Raw genomic sequence first — 15,310 nt, 5'->3', positions numbered from 1 at the left:
CTCAAGAGATAAAATCTTCATAAAGACCCTTCATAACTGCTTTGTAAGAACATTTATGACCTTGTGGGCTTTATAAAGTTTTGTGGTTGAAGATATTTGTGAGAGATACCATGAAATTCGAATTTGAGGGTTTAGGGGGTTTTAAGCTTGCTTAGGGTTGAAAAAATGATTAGAGGAAGGGTTAGAGATGGCTTAGGACTAGGCAAGTGGATGGCAAGTGAATTGCAATTAATGAGGGTGGGTGAAGGAGGAGATATTTGTTAACTTTGCCTTGAGTTAGCAAGTCTTAACCCATGTTTAGGGAATGTGACAAGGTTAGAAGGGGATTAGGATTAGGGTTAAAGACATCTTCTAGAAGAGTCTAGGCTTTGGATGAGGATGAAGACTTTCTAGAAGAGTCTAGAACTTCCTAGGATAAGATTTTATGAAATAAATAAAGTTTTATTTATTTCAAGGGTTTGGGTTGAGGAGATATTTATTAAAATATTTTTAATAAACATGAGGATTAATATTTAATCTTGATTAAATATTTTGAGTTGGGATTAGGGGTAGGAAATGATGAGATTAGCCTTTAATCGAAATTAAAGAAGGATTAGAAGATTTTGGAAGAGGTTATTGGTCTTAAGGAAATTGGCCAACTTTTGGGGAAAAAAAAAATTATTTATTTATTTTGGGATTTTTTAAAATAATTAATAAATAAGGAAATAATGTTTAAATAAGATTTAAACTTTTTGGGAGGGATTTCTTAATTAAATATTTTTAATTAAGATAAAGGGATTTAATGGCATAAAAATAAATAAATTAATTAATAAATGATGATGTCATCAGGAATTTTTTAGAAAATAAAAATACTTTATTTTCTAAAAGTTTTTTAGGTGTCTACATTTTGCCCCTCTTTGATGTGATGCCTCAAGTGGCATGACATCAAAGATAAGAAAATAAGATGCCCAAGGCTAGAGCAGAAGAGGAGAGAATGGACTGTGAGATGCCCCCTCAAGAAGGCGGTGGGGAGAGAAAGTAAGGCTTGACGACTTCTTGAAAAGTACAAGAATCTGAGATGAGCAAGAAGACTCAGATTTGCTTAAGAGAAGAGGTTTGGTTAGCTCAAACTCTCACTATGGGAGAATGATAAAGGGAGAATCAGAGGCACAAGAGGAAGCAAGCTTAAGATCTTAGGGATTGCAAAGGATGAAGGAGCAGAGCACTATAAAAAGGAATCCAGGATGGGGAGATAAATTAGGGGATTAAAAAAGCTGATGCAACAGGATTTCAAAGAGTTAGATTGGCGGAAGATGGGTTTCAAAGATCCCTAGGACTAGGATTGTGGATCTCGAAAGATGAGGCTTGGTGGATTGATTTGGATTGGTGGATCCCTAAGACTAGGATTGTGGATCCCTAAAGCTAAAGGTGAGGAGTGATTCAAAGAGATACTGATGCATAAGCTGGGGTAGGAGAGACAGATGCTGGATATGGATGGGGGATAATGGAGATAAAGGAAAACCATTGAAACTTTTTGAGTGGGGGGGATACTTCAAAGAGAAGTAACACCATGTAGTTGAGCACTAGATTTGCTATAGGACTGTTGGTTAATTGCCAAGGTTACCAAGAAAATCAAAGCCTTTTCACCAACTGTCCAAAGGACTGACGAACTGAGTCAAAACAAACACGCAAGGATTTTCCCAGTATCACACATGAATCCCAGAGGAAGCAGTGTGGAAATGACACTAGGTAACACAAGCAAAAAAGAAAACAAGAAAAAGACATGATCAAGACCTTACGCTCTGATTGCCCCATTCACAGTATACCATGATATGGAAGATCATGGCAACCTTGAGGAGGGAACAAGGAGATTGCTTGAAAAAGATACTTCAAGACCCAAAAGGGAAGATCCCAAATCAAAAGAAAGTGAAAATCCAAAAGAGAGCAGTTTGCCAACGAGATGGGTAGCACAAGGTACTAACGGACCAAGATCAGACATGAGGAAAGCTATATCCTGCAAGATCCTATCGGAGAGCACCGAAGTTGGTGGATTTGGATGAGTGATGCATCTGGCAAGCTAAACTAAGAAAGATAACACTTTGGTGACAGGAAATCTAGCTAAAGGATGCGTTGGAATAGCTAACCAAGATGTGCGATGGGTGCAAGATGCTGATCAAGGACAAATTGACACGAACACTGGATAGATGCAATGGTACTAAGCTAAAGAGGATGTACAAGCTGACAGACCAAGATATTTACAAGTGAGCTAATCAAGATATGGTACAAGCTAACAGACCAAGATAGTTACAAGAAGGAAAAAGATCAGGATGATAGGATAGCGGGATGGTTCAATGTTGTGCAAGATGCAAAAGCTAAGGGTGGGGTGATAGCGAAAGATATGGATTTGGCAGGATGCATCCAATGATGATGAGAGATTTTGTGACCAAGGATAGCTAGAGGAGTAGGATGAGATGGCTAGATAGGATGGTAGATAGCTAGGATTATGATGGATATAAAGAGATGACATTGGGTTTGCATGAGGATAGCCTAGAGCTAGATACCAATGACAAGGGAGGATGGACAAGACAAGATCTCCAAGGAATATAGTGCCCCCAATCAAAAGATAACATGTGGAAGGAGGTCTTATGATGGATGTGATAGGATTGAAGCTAGGATGGAAAAAGCTGAAGGGGCTAGGGAGATGGATGATAGCTGAGATGATTAGCTGAAGCTGCATAAGATTAGTGGATGGTGTGAGATGGAAGCTGGAGGATGGAGGATAGGTGGATAGATTGGAAGATGGAGTTGGATGTCAAGAGATGACCAAAAGCATGAGGGTGATAGGCTAAGCTGGGGATGGTGGGATTATGCATGATGCTTGTTTGCCAAGTTTTCATCATGGTACTTGTCCAAGGTGCTTGAATTGCCACGTTTTCACCAGTGGACGCTTTATTTTTCTTTTCTTTTTTGAATTTTTGACTTTGGACTTAGCTGGAATGATTTTGGCTTTCTTCAGCTATTTTGGCCTTTTTGGGATTTTCCACTGGCTGTTGGAATGTTCAATTTTGTTGCTAGCTATTGGTACACCGGATGTGTGATTTATGCAATAGATCGGATTAGATGGGATTGATGGTAAGAGATGGAGGGATGAAAATAATGGAAAGGAGCATGAGATGGGGATGCTTGCAAGAGCAACATTGGCACATGTTGGAACGGGTGTGAAAAGAGCATATGGAGGATAGATGGTAGATGCGGGCGTGATGGAGGATTTGTGGAAGCGTGCTTGGGGATATAGGCACCCAAGATGGAGTTAGGAGATGGGGGACATGAGTCACTAGATGGGGGATTAGCAATGGTGGATGCCATTATGCATTGGGTTTCAACTTTTTTCTTGGGGATCCACATGGTTTTAAATTTTCTTTTCATAGGCTTTTGCATTGTTTTGCATTCTTTGATTGGATTTTGCCTTTTTGGAGTATGTCTTTTAGAATAGACATATGATTGCCTAGGATGTGGATTTTTAGCTTTATGCATTTTGAAGTTGGCATTCACATTGCTGTGGTAAGCTTTGGGAAGATGGTTAGGAGAAGCTTTGTGAGATGGAGAGGATATGAAAGAGCATGTAGGGGGATGATGATGGATGATGTGCCCTGATATGTGCCTTTGTTGATCTTGCATAGAAATGGATGGAATAGAATTTTTATGATGGCTGATAGGAGGATGGAGGATGGTAGATTTTGGGACATAGGGACCCAAAATGGATTTAGCGGATGAAGGGGGGATATGGTAGGTTGTTTTGGGTTGCAAAGATGGTGGAGGGGGGATGACATAAGATTTCTTGAAGGAGTGATGGGAGGTTGACATGGTGGGCTTGGAGATAGGTTTCGTTTCGGGGTGTGGTGTACCAACACCTTTAGATGGTGAGCCTTTGGATACATATCCAAGACCATGAAATCCTAGATTTTTTTGTGCAATAATAGGCTCTCTGATTCCTTTCTCTTGTGGTCCTAAACCTTGACCTTGATAATGCCATCGATTGAGCATTTGAACAAGCTGAGGAAACTTTTTGCTTGTAGAAAATGGTAGAAGTGATTTATTAGGTGTATTGCAATGGGGAGATACTGTTCTTAATTCTTCTGCAGAGAGAGGGCCACCATGGATGAATGTAAGTGAACCAAGAGGGTAGATTATAGATGGTGGAATAGCTTGGATAGGTGGTAAGATGGAAGCATGGAGTGGGGGAGATGGAAGGATAGGATCTTGATGTAGCTGGTGGGATGACAAGATATCTTGTAGTGGAGGAGATATGGCTTGAGGTTTTGGAGATGGAGGAGATGGTGACTATACTATGGATGGGAGACATGACATGATGGTATCTTCTTTTGTGTTTTGGGGGATGTCAACATGCTTTTGGGCAGGATCTTGATAGGATTGGATTGGAGTGGATGGTGCGATAGGAGGTGAAGGGATGGATTCTTTAAAGGCAGTGGATGGATAGATGGGAGATTCAGTAGTGGAGATGGGTGAGTAGAAGATGGATGCATAAGGGTCATTATGAGAGATTTGGGAAATGCTTGGAGGCGATGTGGATAGGATTTGGAGGGATTTGATAGGTGGTGGGATTTTGATGCTTGCGAGAAGTGGAAGGATTTTAAAAAATTTGATGGATGGTATGGGGATGATAGCTATGGGAGATGGAGGTGATATTATAGATGGGGAAGCTTCATTACTGACTACTTCACATGGTTGGATTAGATGACATGGATTATCAACTGTTGGAGGTGAATTTTCTTGTATTTTCTCTAGGAGATTCCTTGGAGACTCGTGTGTCAGAGGTGGAGGTGGATTGACAGGAATAGCTAGTGTGATGGGGGTGGAAGATTGGAAGCTTGGTTGATGGGGTGATGGAGGGGAAGCTGGGATATCAGATGGCATGACTAGATAGTTTGGAATAACTCTTGGATTTTGGGGGATGCTTGGGGGAATGTTTCTAAGGCTTTCAATATACCCGTCATAGTCAACAAGATTTTCATCATCATTGGAATAGGAGGTGGCGGGAGCAAGGACAATGCGACCAAACACATCATGATAGGATTGGTACTTCATGCTTTGATGATGAGTTTGATGGGGATGGGGTCTTGCGTATGGATGAACACGGAAGCTCATGGTTGGATTTGGGTTAAGCATAGATTTTGGATTGGCTGATGAAAGATTTCCTAGGGAGAGTCAAAGTTGCATGACAGACCTAAGGAGGATTGGCTAGAGATTTTTGGCTTTCCTGTGGATGGAAGACTTCAAGGGCATGCTGTCAAAAAGTGAGAGTTTTTCTTTCCTATGCGTTGGATTGGTGGAGATTGTGTCAACCTAAGAATAGACTAATGATCCTATGGGCATGACACAAGATTAATCACTTGTGGATTCCAACCTTTAGCTCAAGGTGATGAGGGATACAAGTGACAAAGCTGGATTACCCTAGACAATGCTCTGTCAAAGGGATAACCTTGGTGAGATTGGTTGATTGGTAGGATTGATTGGATAGCAAAATCTAGCAAAGTGACAACAACTCTTTAAAGGCTTGGGTGATTTTGGATTGGGTTGCTAGCTGGCTGGGGGGATGATTTGGATGGACTTTGGATTTGGGATTGTTCTAAGGCAAAGAACTAGATAGATTCAGTTGCATCGGGGGAGCTTGGATGATTTTCTGATAAGGCAGTGACTATGCTAAGTATGCCTTGAGCTGGGAGATTTTTGCTTTTTTTTTTGGGATTTTGACCAAAGTTGGCAAACATTCATTCAAAAGCTATGAACAAATAAACAGACAAAAGTTTTGAGCAAGCACGTCAAACACACCAACATCCTAGGAAGCTTTCTACAAGGATAAAATTTGTTATAGCTAGGGAGTCCTCGATATATGCAAGGTACGTGAGGCCCAAATCCGTAGATGAAACCAAAAAGATGTCACACAGCCGAGAGGAGCGGTAACCCACTTCTCCTCTTTCACTTCTCAAGGGTATAAAGTTCCTTGAGGCTTAGCCCGAGTGACAAAATTTTGATCCCAAGAGAGGTGTCTTTGGATTCACCTCTCGATCTTTATACTCCGCCGGAATGCTGGAGTTGAGGTCATCCCAAGGGGTGATGAAATCCCCAAGCAGGCCTCCTAAAAAGTGTAAAACAAGACCACATACATGATTTTGGGCTTTAAAAGACACGCGTTCATTCCAATTGATGATTTAAATTTTGTAAGCTATGATTGAAGACACTTGTGATTATGGCATACAATGTTCATTCCAATTTGACAGCGTCATTAGCATAATGAAATTTGAGAGATCGTCAACATAAGAAATGCGAGCGCCATTGAAAATGCATCAAAACCATGTAATGTTCATTAATTTTTAGGCATTCAAGATTGAGTGTGAGTTTATTTTAAGCCCAAAACAAAGATGTGTGAAACTCGATTGCCAAGCGCACGCCCGGAGGCCCTCCACGTCAATAGTTGTTCAATTTTAGGGCCCAAACTTGAAGTGTGATCGATTTAATCTAGAGTTTTGGTCATTTAAATTTTTTGATAAAGTTAAAGAAAACGTTCAAAGACCAAGTGAGTGAGTTAGATTGTGGAACATTTAACACCTTTTTCAAGTAGACCCATCCCCATAAATGGCGTTGAGATTGCAACCAATGGTTAATATTTGATGGGTGATTAGAAAAGAGGTGAGTCCAAGGAACTACTCAAATTGATTTTTGCAAATTTGTATTTTAACTTAACAAAGTTTCTTAAATGTCCAAAAATCAAACTTTCCCTAGATTGCATGTGGAAAAGAGATTTGTTTTGTTCAATTTTTAGAAGCTCCAAATGAAGTGTTTGATATTGCAATGGTTAATTGATCCTTGGCATTCAAGATTGGATTTGTTGTTTTAATCATGCATTCAAGGAAAATTTGATTTTAATCCATGGCATTCAAGAGTGTTTTTAACAACATGCATTCAAAGACAAGTGATTAAACATTCAAGTTTTTTCCTTTGAGCATTCAAGATTGAGATTTTGTGTGTTGTTTTAAGAACTTTTAAGTGCTTTGTTTTAACCTTAGATCATTCAAGATTGTTTTGGACTCAAAAGTGAAAATGACTCTTTGGACTTTGGTTTTCATTAGAGATTTTGTGTTCTAGTTTGCATATTTTAAGCCCAAAAATGATATTCCTAGATTGTTTTAATGCATGAAAAACCTAAGAAACATTCAAGATTTTGCAACAAGACATTTGTTTGGAACAAATAACAAAGCTTTTAGGACAATTTTTGGCAACCATTTAAGACTCTTAGTTTTCATGAGATTTTTAAAAGAACTTTAAAATATTTGCAAATGAGGTTCATTTTATCCTTGATTGATGCTTTGAGTTTGATTTAGATTTTAGTGTGCACTTAGTGTTGATTTTGAACCTTTTGAAATGGAAACTTGAAATTCTTCTTAAATTCCCAAAAATGAAGTGTTCCTAATTTTGCATGAATGCATCTAAAACCTTGATGTTGCAAGGATGCAAATGATTAGATTGGTTTAGTTTCACTTGTTAAAAGATTTTTTCTTTTTTACAAATTTTTAATTTTTCAATGGATTTAAGTATGATTTGGGGGTTCATTTTAAGCACTAAAAAGAAGTGTGTATGATTTTTCTTCCTTAAAAAAAAATGGCCAAGATCTCCCACAAGAAGAAGAAGAAGAAGTAGATGGAATAAGAAGAATATAGACAAGAAGAAGAAGAAGAATTTCAAGTTCTTTGTCCACCTATAAGCTTGAAAAATCTGCAAACACTATGAGATAGATTATGAGTTCCTTTGTCTTCTTCATGCTCATGTGGACCTACAAAACCAATTTATACAATCCTAAATGGATAGGATGTATGCTCAATATGCTTCCAAAGGCTTCAATGGATGATGGTGGATTTTTGGTGTGGATAGATGGCTTTAGTATGGATTTGGCTCTCAAAATAGCATTATGACTTTACTTCATGGATTGTGTTATTTTGCAAAGGGGAAGGATCCAATTTATAGGCAAGAGGCTTTGAAGAATTGAGGGCTAAGATGCAAGGATGGGGAAAAACTCATGGAGGCTTAGATTGCATGAGAGGAGAGCACATGGATTGTGCTTCCTTACAACCAATCAGGGAGTGACACATGTCACAGGGTGAGAGGATGGAGGAAAGGGCAAGGATGAGTCAACAAAGGAGGCTCAAGAGATAAAATCTTCATAAAGACCCTTCATAACTGCTTTGTAAGAACATTTATGACCTTGTGGGCTTTATAAAGTTTTGTGGTTGAAGATATTTGTGAGAGATACCATGAAATTCGAATTTGAGGGTTTAGGGGGGTTTTAAGCTTGCTTAGGGTTGAAAAAATGATTAGAGGAAGGGTTAGAGATGGCTTAGGACTAGGCAAGTGGATGGCAAGTGAATTGCAATTAATGAGGGTGGGTGAAGGAGGAGATATTTGTTAACTTTGCCTTGAGTTAGCAAGTCTTAACCCATGTTTAGGGAATGTGACAAGGTTAGAAGGGGATTAGGATTAGGGTTAAAGACATCTTCTAGAAGAGTCTAGGCTTTGGATGAGGATGAAGACTTTCTAGAAGAGTCTAGAACTTCCTAGGATAAGATTTTATGAAATAAATAAAGTTTTATTTATTTCAAGGGTTTGGGTTGAGGAGATATTTATTAAAATATTTTTAATAAACATGAGGATTAATATTTAATCTTGATTAAATATTTTGAGTTGGGATTAGGGGTAGGAAATGATGAGATTAGCCTTTAATCGAAATTTAAGAAGGATTAGAAGATTTTGGAAGAGGTTATTGGTCTTAAGGAAATTGGCCAACTTTTGGGGAAAAAAAAAATTATTTATTTATTTTGGAATTTTTTTAAATAATTAATAAATAAGGAAATAATGTTTAAATAAGATTTAAACATTTTTGGGAGGGATTTCTTAATTAAATATTTTTAATTAAGATAAAGGGATTTAATGGCATAAAAATAAATAAATTAATTAATAAATGATGGTGTCATCAGGAATTTTTTAGAAAATAAAAATACTTTATTTTCTAAAGGTTTTTTAGGTGTCTACAGGATCAATAGGTGACTCTGCATAGACCTCAATCACAGTTGATCATGTAGACCTTGTAGGACCCCTCATTGCAGATGACATGAACAAGAAGAAGGAGCACAATCAAGTGATGTTAGAGATTGCTTCAACACTAAGCTATGCTGAATATGATGACATCAAAGAATGTGGTACTTCACATTAGATGTGGAAAACATTATCAAACATCTATGGAGGAGATGATAATGTCAAGAGAGCTAAAAGAGAGAGCCTAAGAGGAAAGTTTGATGACATGAAAATGGAAGAAGGAGAGAATGTTGCTCAGTATGGTGCAAGAATGAAAGAAGTGGTAAGTGCCATAAGAAGCCTAGAAGGACAGTTATCAGAAGAAATAGTATATAGCAAATACTTGAGAACTTTGCTTCCTATCTATGCTATAAGAGTATCAGCCATCCAAGAGCTAAGTTGTGTACCAGGCAACACATTGTCATTTGAAGGAATAATTGGAAGACTCACTACCTTTGAGCTATCCAACTTTGACAACTACAAGCCAAAAAACTTTGAATCTGCATTCAAAGCCAAGACAACAATAAAAGAAAATGAGGAGGTGCAAACAAAGAAAAATAATGGAAAAGGAAAGTATGTATCTAGTGATAGTAGCACTGATGAAGATGATGTAGACCAATTAGAGGCATTACTAGCAAGAAGATTTCATAGAGCAAGAGGCAAATTCAAAGGTAAGTTGCCAATCATTTGTTTCAATTGTAATGAATTTGGTCACATTGCAGCCAGATGCACACAAAAGAAAAATTGCAAGGATGGAGGCAACCTCAAGAACAAGAAAGAGGACAATAAGGACTATAGAGGTAAAGGCAAAAGATGCTACATTGTTGAATAAGACTCTGACGAGAATGGTGATGAAGTAGTCTATGTGGCTATGAAAGATGAATTAGATGAAGATAAAGCAATTGTCCTAGCAACCTGCATGAACAAGAATAACAAATGGATCATAGATAGCGGATGCTCTCATCACATGACTGGAGATAAAAGTAAGTTCATTACCTTTATTCAATATGAAGGAAATAGTGTTAGATTTGGTAAAAATGCACCATGTCAGATCAAAAGGAAAGGTAATATCAAGCTTACTAAAAAGATATCATGTGATAATGCATACTATGTTGAAGGCCTGAATTATAACTTGTTAAGTGTCTTACAGTTAGGCAACATAGGATGCAAGGTTGAATTTGAAAATGGAGTTGCCAAGATCTATGATTCTCTAGGAAGTCTAATAGGAAAAGGTGACTAGACTAGGAGTAATTTGTTTTACCTAGATAGGGAAGATGCTTCTTGTCTCATTGTTCAAACTGATGATGTATGGTTATGGCACAAGAGGCTATGTCATGTAAATTTTGACAATCTGATAAACATCAGCAAAATGAAGAAAGTTAGAGGTCTACCAAAGTTGAAGGAGCCTGATAACACCATGTGCAAACAATGCCAAGTAGGGAAGATGACCGAGTAAACTTTCAAAAGCAAGGTTTATACTCATAATGAAGTATTAGAGCTAGTTCATACTGACTTGTGTGGTCCTATTGAAGTACAAAGCTACAAAGGTGATAGATACATGATGTTATTTGTGGATGACTATTCAAGGATGATGACAGTCATGTTCCTAAAAAAAAATTTAGATGCATTGCAAATGTTTAAATGGTACTTGGCTAGAGTTGAGAAAGAGACTGGAAAGAGCCAAAAATGTCTCAGATCTGATAGAGGAGGTGAATTCACATCAAGAGAATTTGAAGAATTCTGCAATGAAAGAGGAATCAAAAGGTAGACATCAGCACCCAGGACTCCACCTCATAATGGTATAGAAGAAAGAAGGAATAGATCAGTCATTGACTATGCTAGAACCTTAATTATGGAGAAAAATGTTGCACTCAAGTACTGGAGAGAAGCTGTAAGTATTGCAGTCTACACACTCAATAGAGTTCAAGTCAAGAAAGGTACAAATGCAACACCTTTTGAATTATGGTATGGGCATTCTCCTAATGTAAAACATTTCAAAATATTTGGATGCAAATGTTATATATATAAAGAGTCTAGAAATGGAAAGTTTGATGCAAAGAGTGAGGAAGGCACATTTCTTTGTTATTCTACTAGAAGCAAAGCTTATAAGTGCTTGAATGTTAATACTAACAAAGTAGTAGAAAGGACGAATGTGAAATTTGATGAGCTTGTAGAAGTTCAAAGTGTTGAGAACACCAAGAAAGAAAAAGAATACAAGACCTTTGTATACTTTTATGAAGGTATACCTAATAATGGTGAAGTTGTAACTCAGAATGACAATCAACAACAAAATCCAGCATCTGCCGAGTCATAGACATTGAATGCCGAGCAGCAGACACATTCAGAAGTCGAGCTGTAGAATACAGAGAATGTTCATTTAGATTCTAAGAACTATCAACATGAAGGAAATGAAGAAATATCTGATGAAAATACACATGAAGATTCAGATTCTAAAAGAGATAACATGCAAACAAGGAAAGAACTAGTATTGGCAAAGTATGTAAGAAGACATCATCCTATAGATCAAATTATTGGAAACAAAGAGGTAGGACCAATGACATGGAATAGACTCAGAAGTGAGACATGTCTACTCAGCAAAATGGAACCAAAAATAGTAAGTGAAGCCATAAAAGATGATGACTGGTATAATGCTATGAAAGAAGAAATAGAACAAATTGAAAAGAACAAGACATGGACCTTAGTCTCAAGATCAGCTGACAAGAATGTAATTGGAACCAAGTGGGTGTTTAGAAACAAGTTAGATGAGAATGGGGAAATCACAAGGAACAAGGCAAGACTAGTCTCTAAAGGGTATGCACAAGAAGAAGGACTAGACTATGGAGAAACTTTTGCTCCAGTTGCCAGAATGGAAGGAGTAAGGACCTTACTGGCATATGCAGCTTTCAAAGAATTTAAAGTCTATCAAATGGATATTAAGTCTGCAATTTTGAATGTTATACTTGAAGAGGAAGTCTACATAAAGCAACCAGAAGGATTTGTTGATGAAAATAACAAAAACAAGGTATGAAAACCGTATAAGGCTCTATATGGATTAAAGCAAGCCCCTAGAGCTTGGTATGAGAGACTTCACAAGTATCTAGTGAAAATAGGGTTTGAAACAACTGATGATAATAGCAACTTGTACATCAAATCAGAAGAAGGTAAGGATGTCCTTGTATCTAAAATCTTTGTGGATGACACATTTTTTGGAGGAAAGGAAGTGCTTTGCAAAAGTTTTGCTGACAAAATGAAACATGAGTTTGAGATGTCTATGTTTGGAGAAATCAAGTTCTTTGTTGGATTGCAAGTATGTCAACTAAAACATGGTATATTCGTGATACAATCAAAGTACATCAAAGAGATACTCAAGACGTTTGGATTGGAAGACTCCAAACCTATCAGCACACTAATGGAAATAGGATGTTGAAGTAGTTCCCAACCTTGAAACACTCTTATAAGCAATGACAAAGAAAATGTAGATGCAATACAAGAAAAATTGCACAACTTGTAGTCCTCCCAATAGTTGGACTGTAAAGTCTCAAAGACACTTGCAAGTGATTCCAATGTCATAGTATCTACCACAACACTTTCCTAGATTCTATCTAGTGCTTCCATAATTTTCTTTTTATTTTCTAGATGTTATTTCTGTCATGTAGTCTCTTTCTAAAGTTGCTTCTTCTACTTCTAGTATATTGCCACATACTCTCTCTCTCTCTCATGCCATAAATTATGATCAAACTTCTAAATATCTACCTCCACCATATTAAAATCAACTTCATATTGTGTTGTAACTCTGGTGTACCTATTTGATCCTCGATAGATTTCATTTCATTTTTCAAGTTTCCAATATTGGTCAAAATCCTCACTTGTAGACCTCTCATGTTAAGCACTTTTTGTATTGTTTCAACACCATATTCTTACTTCTGAGATAATAGTTCTTTAGGTACATTTTCTTGTAAAACATTAATTTTTTTGAACAATTGTAAACTCTTAGAAAGTGAATTATTTTTTTTCTATTAGCATTGATGGGCTTCCCTTGAACAAAATCAAAAATGGGGAGGCATAACTGAAACACAAATTATGGCATTTCCTTCATTGCACCCATATCTTCTCTTTATGTTCCTAAGCTAGACAATAATGTCTATTGGTTCTCATCAAAAACTAAGATATTAGTTCTCTACCACTGTCAAAACTTATCAATGGGAGAAAGATGGTCCAAATAAGTAATCAATATGAAATGGGAGTTGTGTTGATGTGATACATGGAGATATAAATGGAGCTTATTTATAGGGGTGATATGGGTTGATCATTGGGTGAGAAATGTGATGAATAAAGATGAAATACAAAGATGGGATGTTGAAAAGGAATAATCAAGAGCATTAACTCAATTGACATCAATTTGACCTCAGACTCCTCAAATAGAGAGAGGATGAGTTTATGCACCTAGTTGAGTCTTATATAGTAAGTATTAATGTAGTTTTTAATTATAAGAAAAGTTCAATAACACTTTTTAAAGTATAATTTTTTATTTATGTCATTAAATAAAATGCATATGTGTTATTTTTATAGAGGATGTTGAATAGGTTAAAGGGCCATGCCCCAAATGATGATACTTTAGGTGCTTCGAGTACATCACATGTTCTATCCTACACTTGTGTTTTGATTGAACAATATTTTTTTAATAGCTTTAACAATCTTGTTTTTTTGTGCTCTAACAATCTTATTTTTCAGCTCCTAGCATTAATCCTATGTTCACTACACCACCTACTACAAGGAACATAATTGAAGAGGTAATGTCGAATGCAATGTCAGAAACATGTAACATGGCCACAAATGTGATGGAAATTTCTATTGGTAAATAGATTCCTCTTTTTCTCTCTCATTTTTAATGTGTTTATTTCACTTGAACTATTATTTCTTAGGGGGCATTTTGTAGTATTGGATTCATTTTATGCAGGAGGTGATGAGGACATTCATGGATGTACCCATGTTAGATGTATGAGAACACTAAAGAATTGTGATCAATTACTCATGAGCAATGAAGATGGACTCCCCCTTAGAGTAGCCCAACTTCTAGGTACTTTAAAAATTGATCATTTCTTAAATATTTTAGATGTTAACGAGGAATTTAGTTGTTCAGGGTGGGGGTGAGGGGGGGGAATGAGCTTTCACCTTCATGTGGTTATCCCTAATTAGTAGAGAATATTAAACTATTCTCGAAACCAAGTGAAGCTCAACATTAACCTATGATGCATGAAGTCTATGTGAATCTCTTAGTTTCAGGCAATATAGAAGGAGGCCATAGTTCAATATGAAATCTCAATTCATATGCATACGACCTCAAGTGGAGCTAAAAAATACAATAGGTTTGAATTTTTTTTAGAGGTCTTTAATTAGATATTTTAAGTTCTAGACCATCACAAACATTGTAACTTCGACTCTTATAGGCAAGGGTAATATCCTTGACATGCAAGTAAATCAAGACTTTCTATGTGTTGGCTTGATGAGGATAATCTCTCAAGCATAGTAGCTATATTTCTAATGTTCATGATGGTGTATAATTTTAAAAACTTAATAAACCTATTAAATAAATGTAGACATGGTGCAATTTTTCAGCTCCACATATTGTCCATGCATATAGAACATAGTTGCATGTGCATTCTTGATTTAGAGTGGCAAAATCTTATTTTGGATGTGACAAAAAAATGACACACACCATAAGATGGGAAACTGATGTCACTTTTGCAAGTCTAAAACCTTTTTTTGTTCTATTTTATCATACATATCCACATGAATATGAATATTTTGTCATAGATATCATTTGAGAACATTGTTTTCTTCATATTTTAGGTTGAAATAGGTGTGTTCTTTCCATTGATAATCTTGCAGTCCCTACATAGTTGAGATAGCCCACTTCACCTAAGGACATGTGTTACAAGGTACATGTTCTAGAGTATATTTTTTTCATGGATGATGTAGGAATTCTTAGAGATGTATGCTCTAGAAGAACCAACTGATCAATGTTGTATTATTTGGTTTCCTTTTTCATGTATAATTTCATCATTTGATGTGATATGGGAAAGAAAAACAATCTCTAGATGCACTTAATTTATTTTCATAATTTTAAAATGATTGTAGGCGTAAAAAAGTAAATGGGTTCTATTAGAGAGAAGGTACCATTCAAATA

General features: G+C 36.6%; 1 long non-coding RNA gene across 2 annotated transcripts in view; it reads left to right on the top strand.

Annotated features, from left to right (window-relative positions):
* Nucleotides 1-14,740, top strand: part of LOC149533167 (uncharacterized) — a 34,544-nt gene extending 19,804 nt beyond the window's left edge. The window contains exons 4-5 of one of the 2 annotated variants that reach the window (XR_016357911.1): nt 13,855-13,977; nt 14,060-14,740. This is a non-coding gene — a long non-coding RNA (uncharacterized LOC149533167). The remainder of the gene's footprint in view (nt 1-13,854; nt 13,978-14,059) is intronic. The other variant, XR_016357910.1, reaches the window with a different exon arrangement.
* Nucleotides 14,741-15,310: the final 570 nt, after the last annotated feature.

The sequence above is a fragment of the Cupressus sempervirens genome, chromosome 10 (genome assembly GCF_028749045.1).
Source record: "Cupressus sempervirens isolate cs-2001-9-10 chromosome 10, ASM2874904v1, whole genome shotgun sequence".
NCBI classification, from domain to species: domain Eukaryota; kingdom Viridiplantae; phylum Streptophyta; class Pinopsida; order Cupressales; family Cupressaceae; genus Cupressus; species Cupressus sempervirens.
This window is presented reverse-complemented; position numbering and strand designations above follow the sequence as displayed.